Source organism: Hemicordylus capensis, chromosome 4 (genome assembly GCF_027244095.1).
Source record: "Hemicordylus capensis ecotype Gifberg chromosome 4, rHemCap1.1.pri, whole genome shotgun sequence".
Lineage (NCBI taxonomy): Eukaryota > Metazoa > Chordata > Lepidosauria > Squamata > Cordylidae > Hemicordylus > Hemicordylus capensis.
In genome coordinates, this window is record NC_069660.1 from 175,913,323 (window position 1) to 175,923,470 (window position 10,148).

Below are 10,148 nucleotides of genomic sequence, written 5' to 3' on the forward strand. Positions count from 1 at the left end.
TTAAACAACAACAACAATAACTGAGGAGAAAGAGAAACAAAACATTCTTGACATCCCCTTTCTCTCACTTCTACTTGCATGTGTGCATTTCCCTGGCTCCAGTTTAAAAAAACAACAAACATATCTGCCTGCTATCAATATAAATACCTCCTGGATGGAAGCCCTCTTTTTTGAAGATGTCCTTCAATCAGGAGACAACAGCATGCCAGTGAGTTGGGGATGTGGGAGGGGGAAGAGTGAGTTGTCTCCTAGCCAGTGGAATCCACCACCCTCAGGGGCCCAGGGACATCCCCACCACCACCGTGCCTTGTTCAACTACAACTGCACCCCTGCTGAGGAAATATGCCTACAGGCACCCAGAGAATTCACAGCAGAAGTGAGAATCAAATTAGGGACCTCCAGATCATGCATCCTCACCACTGGTCGTGTGGCCCTGTTTGCTAATGTGGATATATTACATGGAGGCAATGGCCAGGTTGCTTTCAGGACTAGCTGCTAGAACAGCAGCAAAATGCCTCCTTTCGGGCAAGTTGCATTTGGAACGTAAACAGCAGGGGGAGCAGTCTCGCAGCAACTAACAACCCCCCAAATCAGGAACTTTTAAACACTGCATGTATGACATCCTAGCTCTATATCGCAGCGATTAAATTCACAAGGCATTGGAAATGTGAATGGCACCCTGCTGTCCACACAGGGACTGCGGTGTCACAACGCAGGAAGTGTGGAAGCACACTTCTGAGATACGTCCTGACCCCATTGTAGGGTTTAGTCTGGAAAGCACCCACGAGTGCTTTTTATCAGCTTTGGCTGATAAAGCAGCTAAGTCCATTTCTGGAGATAGACCTGAAAACAGTGGTGCATATTCAGGGTGCTTTCCAGGTTAGACCCTAAAACGGGATCAGGACTTATATCTGAAGTGTGCTTCCACACTTCCTGTGTTGTGACACCACAGTCCAGACGCTGACTGCAGGGTGCCATTCATATGCTGGATGCCTTGCTTCGGATTTAATCACTGCAATTTAGTGCTATGGCGTCATTTATCTAGCATTTAAAAAGGTGTCATTTTTCCAGGTTGTTAGTTTTCACGAGACTGCCCCCCATGCAGGTTTTACATTTTGACTGCGATTTGCCTGAACAAGGCATTTAGCCGCTTTTGAACGGCTAGTCTGGAAAGCACCCTGATAGCATTCAGGCTTAACTACTGCAATGCACACTCTATGTAGGGCTGCCTTTGTACATAGTCCGGAAACTGCCAATGGTGCAGAATGCAGCAGCCAGGCTGGTCTCCGGGACTACACAGAGAAACTACATCCCTCCTATTTTACAAGAACTACACTGGCTGCCAATTCATTTCCAACAAAATTCAAAGGGTTGGTTATTTCCTATAAAGCCCTGAACAGCTTGGACCTAGGATATTTAAGAGAGTGCCTTCTTTTACATAAAGATCATCGGTAGAGGACTGGTTGCTGTTACCATCGGCTCATTTGGTAGTGAGCCCAAACTGGGTCCTGCTAGAGGAATGTCCAATCTGGCCCTGCTAGAGGAATGTCCAATCTGGGGCACTCCTGTTGTTGGACCATAACTCCCATCATCCCCAGATGCACCTCTGAGGTTGATGGGAACTGTAGTCCAACCGTAGCTGGAGAGCCATAGTTGGTCATCTCTGCCCTATATGTGGAGGCAGGGGCATAACTACTATTAGGCAAGGGGAGGTGGCTGCCTGGGGGCCCCCACACCTCAAGCCCCCCCCCCCAGAGGCAAGTCACACGTGAAGTGTGTGTGTGTGTGTCTGTGTATCAGCGAGGGGCCCATTTAAAAATTTTGTCTCTGGGCCCACTCCAGCCTTGTTACGCCCCTGATAGGGGGTAACCTCTGTGCATAAGGTCTCCCTGTAACTTGTCTGATTCTGCAAGAAAATCCCATTCTAAAGAGCATTTCCGTTTGACTCTTAAAAATAAGGGAGGCGGGAAGGAAAGTTGTGCCGTCGAGTCGGTGTTGACCCCTGGCAACCACAGAGCCATGTGGTTTTCTTGGTAGAATACAGGAGTGGTTTACCATTGCCTTCTTCCCTCAAAAAAAAAAAAAAAAAGGTAAATTATGTCTGACATGTCTAGACATGTCATCATATCTGAGCATGGTGTTACAATCTGTGGGCTTTATATACAGAGAGTTGTGTATCCTTTTTGATGTAAACTGCCCTGAACCATTTTTGGAAGGACGGTATATAAATCTCATAAATATCTGTGGACCAGACCTTTTGACCGCACATCTAAAGAATGAAAAAATCAGCCTGTAGAACAAACTAGATAATGGTATGTCTATGACATGAGTGAAATCCATGAAGTTGTTGCAAGTTGCCCTTCCAAAAAAAGAAAATATCAAAGAAATGGCACCAAAATCAAATAAGATCAGAAAAAGGATTATTGATATGATAAATATACTTGGAATCAAAAGATCCCATAAATAAATTGCCTCTGGGGCAATGGGAGAACCCTTTAATCTCCCCCCCCCCCAAAAAAAAATTTGTTGTAGGGAAAAATGGTTCTTAAGACAATTTCAGCCAATACCAGAATGAAAAGAGTAGGTGGCCTACATTCATTTCTAAGATTTAGGGTATTCTCTGTACCAGCATGGCCTCATCCAACAGAATGCTGTTATATAAAGAAGAAACATCCAGAGTGGCCATAGTGGCTCCATCGGGAATATTATCTACCTGTTCAGGTTTATTCATAAATTCCATAGAGTCTCAAATATAATATGACAATTGTGTGACAAAAGGCTTAAGAGAGTAATCCACATACTTAGATAATGGTTCTTGCACTTAGAAATGATGTGTCTACCTGAGGGATTTTATATTTTTTTGTGAATCTTGGGAAAACGGGAACACAGGATTCACTATTCAACAAGTACCCATATTCAGCATGAGTGATATACCCTTGAGATAAACCCTCTTCCAGAGAGAGATGTACAGAAGTACTGAGATCTGAAGTGGAATACTTAGGACATGAAGAATAAAAACTAGAGTCACTTAATTGATGGTAAACTTCTTGTTCATAATCTTTTCTATTTTGAATGACTATGGCTCCACCCTTATCAGCTGGTTTAATGATTATGGATTGATTATTAGACAACTGTTCTAAAGCTGATTTTTCTTACTGAGTAATATTGGACAACGGAAAGATAGTCTAGTTCTTTCAGCACCATTTTTTTTAATACATGTGTACTGCAAGACATAAAACGCTAACAGCAGTAAACGTAGAAACGGGTTAAAAGGGAGTATACAAAGTGATATTACTTATAATGTGATCCTTTTAAAAATCCCAAGATGTAAAGCTCCTATAAATCTATGTTTTAAAAATCTACATCTATAAGGGGTCATATCTAGGAGTGAGTACCAAAGATAAACCTTTCTAAGGTTTTTAGGAACCTTTTCTGTACATTGTGCTTCAGAAAGAGTGATATCTGATAAATTGTAAATTAAAGTCTCCTTTTGTTCTTGGTTTGAAAGCAATTAAGTATCCGGGAGTTGTTTCTGGCCTCTTTGGGCCAGGATGCTTCTTTGGGGTCGTACCTCCCTTGTTGACTCTAAAAAAGATGAGCTGGACCTGGAACATGGAGAAACAGTTCTGTTTTGTGTAGAAGATGTAGTTTAATGAGGCAAATTAGATGTTTCTTCAGATTCTGCAAATGAAACTTGTTTTTTATAATGTCTAGTTTGTCTATAAAGCCAAGGATAAATCCTTTTATTTTTATAGTCCACTTTATTCCATAAAATAGTTCTGAATTTTAATTATTTAATTTATTCTGAAAATGTAGTCAAATCCTTTTGTATTTGAGCAAATTTGGTCTTGAATTCTGCAGTATCTACCTTATTCTTGTTATCCTCAATACCAGTCTGTTGTACTCAGGAGAGGAGAGCTGGTCTTGTGATAGCAAGCATGACTTGTCCCCTTAGCTAAGCAGGGTCCACCCTGGTTGCATATGAAAGGGAGACTAGAAGTGTGAGCACTGTAAGATATTCCCCTCAGGGAATGGAGCTACTCTGGGAAGAGCAGCAGGTTTCAAGTTCCCTCCTTGGCTTCTCCAAGATAGGGCTGAGAGAGATTTCTGCCTGCAACCAATCTGTAAAGACAATACTGAGCTAGATGGACCAATGGTCTGACTCAGTATATGGCAGTTTCCTATGTACTCAATCCCACACAGGTCCCACAGAGAGTTTACACACAGCTCACCATTTACTTCAAAAAGTGGGTAGTTCTGCACACAAAAGGCACAGATCTATTTCCTTCCACTGATGTGAATGCGGAAGCCCACAGGTAGAGTGTAGAGTGCAATACATTGCACACAGCCTTCTGGATGAGGACATTATGTCTGTGTTAATATCCCTTTAGACACCTGGATAGATGTTTCTCACAAAAGCTGTGGGAATGTTGTATGACAGAGGGTTGAGTCAGATGTTATATTTGCATGGAGATACTGATCCCTGTAGTGAATGCAACCTCTGGCCTGCCTCTTAGAAGGTCAAGATGAAAAGGTGATAGCAGCCTGTATATTAATCAGTGGGTAGTTTGTAAGTGGAAGGGTTTTTTTTCCCCTCAAGAAGGGAAAGGGCAGCGGGGGAGAATCACTGATCACTATATATAGTCTTATCTGGTAGACAGCTAGGCATTGAAGGTTTACACATCAAATATTTATGATAGCTTTAGGGCTGAAAATAGAGTGGAACTGGGCTCCTTTGTTCTTAACTTGTCAGAATCTCTTGGATGCACTTAAATAGGGCATCAGTAATGATGCCAAGTTAAAACTTCTCTTTTTTAAGAAGGCTTTTGATTGATGATTATTAGCTTCAATTTTTGATTCATTGTGTTAAGGATTTTTAGGTTTGATACTATTCACCAGTTTTGCTGGTTATAAATGTTTGGTTTCAATTTTTTTATGTACATCACAACTAATACATAATTTAAGTAAGTAAATAAAATGACATCATAATAGCTAGTAATTATCCTGGATGAAGCCATGAGCAGAGGTGGTTGGCTGGGAGCTCTTATAATCTCCACTGGGATTATTGACTGACAAGCTAAATTGCTTAAAGGCAGATCTAGTAAGAGAAATAAAACTAACTGCTAGGGATGTGCATGAACTGAGGTTCGTGCACTGATCTGGCGCCGCGCAAGGGCAGCGAGTGGGATCTTTAAAAAAGAAGAGAGCAGGTCCTTAGGAGACCAGGATTCGTGCTGCAGTGGTGCTCATCCCAATAACCCATGAGCAGTGTGCCCTCTAAGACGTGTGCATGTGTTTGTGCTCATAAGTTTTTTTATGTCTGCTCAGTTAATTTTAGATCCTGCTCAGGTTGAATCGGGAATGCCCCACTCTGAATGCAAGTGGCCACACACTGCCTTGATACTGCCACCCAGAACAAAATTCATTCCACACAAAGATGAAGAAAATTAGAGAGAACACTGCCCATGAGCGGTGCTGGCATGCACACAGCATCTGCGCATGCACAGGTGCCATTTGTGCGGTCAGCAACACTATGACCCAGTATGTTCCAGACTACACACACATGTTTCAACTGAGGAAGATACAGGCAAGACCCAGTTAAAACTTGAAGTCATTCATACAATCAAAAACTGTGCTCTACCCAGGTTTGTGGGAGTGAAGTAGGAAGAAAACTTGGGGAGCTATTCCTCCTACCTCGCCACACAATCAAAAATTTGGAGCACACACAGTTCTCAAACCCGTGTAGAACACCATTTTTGATTGTGTGAATGGCCTCCTTATTTACCAACAGAGAGAAAATAGTGACATTTTTCTAAGCAGTGTGAGAATAAAATGAAAATGAACATTTCTTACTTGTCACATTGCCATCGACTGCATAGAAAATAAACATGAAGTGTGTGTCAATTTCCAGAAACAGGGAAGCAATAGACTGTTTTAAAGAAATGTAAAAATATATAGGCAACACATGAATTCTTGAGCAAATGCTAACTTTATGGCAACATATGTGTGTGTGTGTTCCAGTTACATGCACACATTGAAATCCTTTTGAACCATATCTAGAAGTTATCACAAGACTGAAACTCATTACTGGTTTGTTCCAGATTTGCTGTTCCTCACCCACGGAATCCCATTATTAAGGTGCAGATGTGAAATGCAGGCCCAGAAACTAAGGCCATACACTCCTGAAGAGAATACCTGTGGCCTGAGACGAGTCTGTTTTCTTTTTTAAATTTTGAGGTCATTCACACAATCAAAAACTGTTGTATCCGGGTTTGGGAGCTATGCGTGCTCTCAGTTTTTGGTTGTGTGGAAACAAGGTAAGAGGAAAACCTGGGTAGAAGTGATTGTGGTGAAGCAAGGTAGGAGAAAAACCTGGACAGCATTGCCTCCTACCTTGCTTCCATACAATCACTTCTACCTAGGCTTTCCTCCTACCTTGCTTCCACACACTCGAAAACTGAAAGGAGACACAGCTCCCAAACCAGGGTAGAACACAGTTTCTGATTGTGTGATTGACCTCATTATTTGTTTCAGTATTCATTGGAAACTACCTTGAATGCCTTGGCAGAAAGTAAGTATTTACATGCAGTGGACAAGTAAAGGAAAATCTGCTTTTGTTTGCCCCAGTTTGAAGACAACCTTTTTGTTACTAGAGCTCAAGCTCACTGTTGTTAATAAGAAATGTATCTCAGCATTATCTTCAGTACATAAAATGGGTATTGTGATATTTTAAAAAACATATTAGATGGCAAAATTCCAAACACAAAGGCAGCAGGTAGGAACATAGGCAGCTGCCATATTCCAAATCAGACCATTGGCCCATCTAGCTCAGTATTGTTTGCACAGATTGGCAGCAGCTTCTCCAAGGTTTCAAGAAGGAGTCTCTCTCAGCCTATCTTAGAGATACCACGTTGTTAGTGCACGTTAGCACCAACAATGTGGGGAAATGTAGTCGGGAGGTCCTGGAAGCCAGATTTAGGCTGCTAGGTAGCATATTTTATTTATTTGTTACATTTATATCCCGCTTTTTCCTCCGAGGAGCTCAGAGTGGTGTACATGGTTTTGTTTATTGAAGTCCAGGTAGCATTCCAAGGTAGCATTCTCCAAAATGCTACCCATTCCACGTGCAGGGACAGTGAGACAGGCAGAGCTGAGGGGTCTCAATGCGTGGATGAGACATTGGTGCCCGGAGGAGGGGTTTAGATTTGTTAGGCACTGGGATACATTTTGGAGCAAGCAAGGCCCGTACAAAAGGGATGGACTGCACTTGAACCAAGAAGGAACCAGACTGCTGGTGCTTAAAATAAAAAAGTTTGGAGAACAGCTTTTAAAATGACACCTGGGGAACAGCCGACAGGAGCTTGGAAGTATCCGGTTCGGCAGACGCCATCCTTTAAAGTGCAAGGGTGTAAAGGATTAGGGGTGTGCATGGAACCGCCAAACTGCAGTCAGGCGCTGGGGTGGCGGTTGCTTTAAGAGCGGGGGAGGGTTTACTTACCCCTCCCGCCACTTTCCCGCTCTGGCCCCCGTAATTGTAGTAGTAATCGGGCCGGCAGGATACCTCCCTGCCGCCCCTTCGCCCCTTTCGCTCTTCAAACCAAGCAGGAGTCCTGTGCTACTTCACAGAGACCTCCCTGCCGCCCCTTCTACTATGCTTTGAATAGCGAAAGGGCGAAGGGGCGGCAGGGAGGTCTCTGTGAAGTGCGTGTGCACGCACAGGACTCCTGCTTGGTTTGAAGAGCGAAAGGGGTGAAGGGGCGGCAGGGAGGTATCCTGCCGCCCCGATTACTACTACAATTACGGGGGCCAGAGCGGGAAAGCGGCAGGAGGGGTAAGTAAACCCTCCCCCGCTCTTAAAGCAACCCCCCCGAACCGAACCGCCCAGGTCCGGACCAGATCGGACCGGTTCGGAGGCCTTTACAATGGCTTCCAGACCGGTCCGGGCACATCTCTATAAAGGATTCAGATAAAATAGAATGGGACAGAGCAGAACCACATAAAGAGCAGGCAGGAGTCTATGCTAGCTAGTCAAAGAGCCAAAAGAAAAATAGCATACACCAGATAAGAAATTCAGCGTATAGGTGCTTATATGCCAATGCCAGAAGCCTCCAAGCCAAGATGGGCAACCTGGAATGCTTGGTTGCTAACACAGAAGTAGATATAGTGGGCATAACAGAAATATGGTGGAACAGTGAGAACCAGTGGGACACTGTTATCCTTGGATATAGACGCTATAGGAAGGACAGGGAGGGGCCTCTTGGAGGTGCAGTAGCACTGTATGTTAAAAAGGGATAGAATCTAACAAGGTAGAAAACCTAGGTGGACCAGAGTCCACAGAAACCTTGTGGGTGACAATACAAGGCCTGAAAGGAAATGTGCTACTGGGGATGTGCTATTGCCCTCCAGATCAAAATGCTAACAGTGACTGGCAGAAGGGAATCAGGGAGGCTTCAAGGAGAGGCAGGTCAGTAATAATGGGTAACTTCAATCACCCACACATAGACTGGGTAAATTCACAGTCAGGTAATGACAAAGATGTTAAATTTCTAGATATGTTGAATGACTGTGCCCTAGAACAGAAGGTCTTGGAATCAACCAGAGAGAAGGCGACCTTGAACTTAATCCTGAGTGATACCCAGGACCTAGTGCATGATGTCAGTGTCATCAACCCTTTAGAGAAGAGTGACCATAGTGCAATCAAATTCAGCATACATGTGGGGAGAGAATCACCAAGGAAGTCTAACACAGACACTTTGAATTTCAGAAGAGGAAACCTCTCCAAAATGAGGAGTATGGTGAAAAGAAAGCTGAAAGAGAAAATCAGGAGAGTCACTTCACTCCACAATGCGCGAAGTTTACTCAAAACCACAATACTAGAAGCCCAGTTAGATTGTATATCCAAAAGGAGGAAAGGTACCACTAAGTCCAGGAGGATGCCAGTATGGCTAACAGGTAAAGTCAAGGATTGGAAGCCACAAAAGAGAAGAAGATTTCCTTCCAAAATTGGAAGGCCTGTCCAAATGAACACAAACTCTGGCCAAAGAAATGCAAGGTGACAATCAAGGAGACGAAAAAAGAGTTTGAGGAACATTTAGCTAAAAGCATCAAGGGGAATAAAAAACTTCTTTAAATATATCAGGTGCAGGAAAACTGCCAAGGAGGTGTTTGGACCATTAGACAATGAGGGAATGAAAGGAGGATATGGAGGTTGCAGAGTAGCTAAATGAGTTCTTTGCGTCCGTCTTCATGGCAGAGGATACTGAGCATATACCTGTTCCTGAGCCAGACATTTCCGGGATGAAGGCTAAAGAACTGAGTCAGATAGAAGTGACAAGAGATGATGTTCTAAACTGTCTGGAAAAATTGACAACTAGCAAATCACCAGGGCCAGATGGCATCCATCCAAGTCCTCAAAGAACTCAAATGTGAAATAGCCGACCTCCTTGAAAAAATATATAACTTATCCCTACAATCGTTCTCTGTACTGGAGGACTGGAAAGTACAGTAGCAAATGTAACACCCATTTTCAAAAAGGGATCCAGCGGTGATCTGGAAAATTACAGGCCAGTTAGCTTAAAGTCTATTCCAGGCAAATTGATGGAAAGCATCCTCAAGGACAAAATTGTAAAGCACATAGAACAACAGGTCCTGCTGAGAGAGAACCTGCATGGTTTCTGCAAAGGTAAATCTTGCCTAACAAACCTTTTGGAGTTCTTTGAGAGTGTCAACAAGTTTGTGGCTCAAGGTAGTCCAGTTGATATTATATACCTTGACTTCCAAAAAGTCTTTTGGGTAGTGAAATCCAAAAGAGATTGTGAGGAGCTCCAAAAGGATCTCTCCAAACTGGGTGAGTGGGTGACAAAATGGAAAGTGTAAAGTGATGCACATCGGGACAAAAATTCCCAACTTCAAGTATACGCTGATGGGGTCTGAGCTGTTGGTGACTGACCAGGAGAGGAATCTTGGGGTCATCTAAATGTGTCGACTAAATGTGTGGCAGCTGTAAAAAAGGCCAATTCCATGCTAGGGATCATTAGGAAGGGGACTGAAAATAAAACTGCTAATATTATAATGCCCTTATAGAAAACTATGGTGTGGCCACACCTGGATTACTGCATACAAAAAGTTCAGAAGAGGGCAACCAAGAT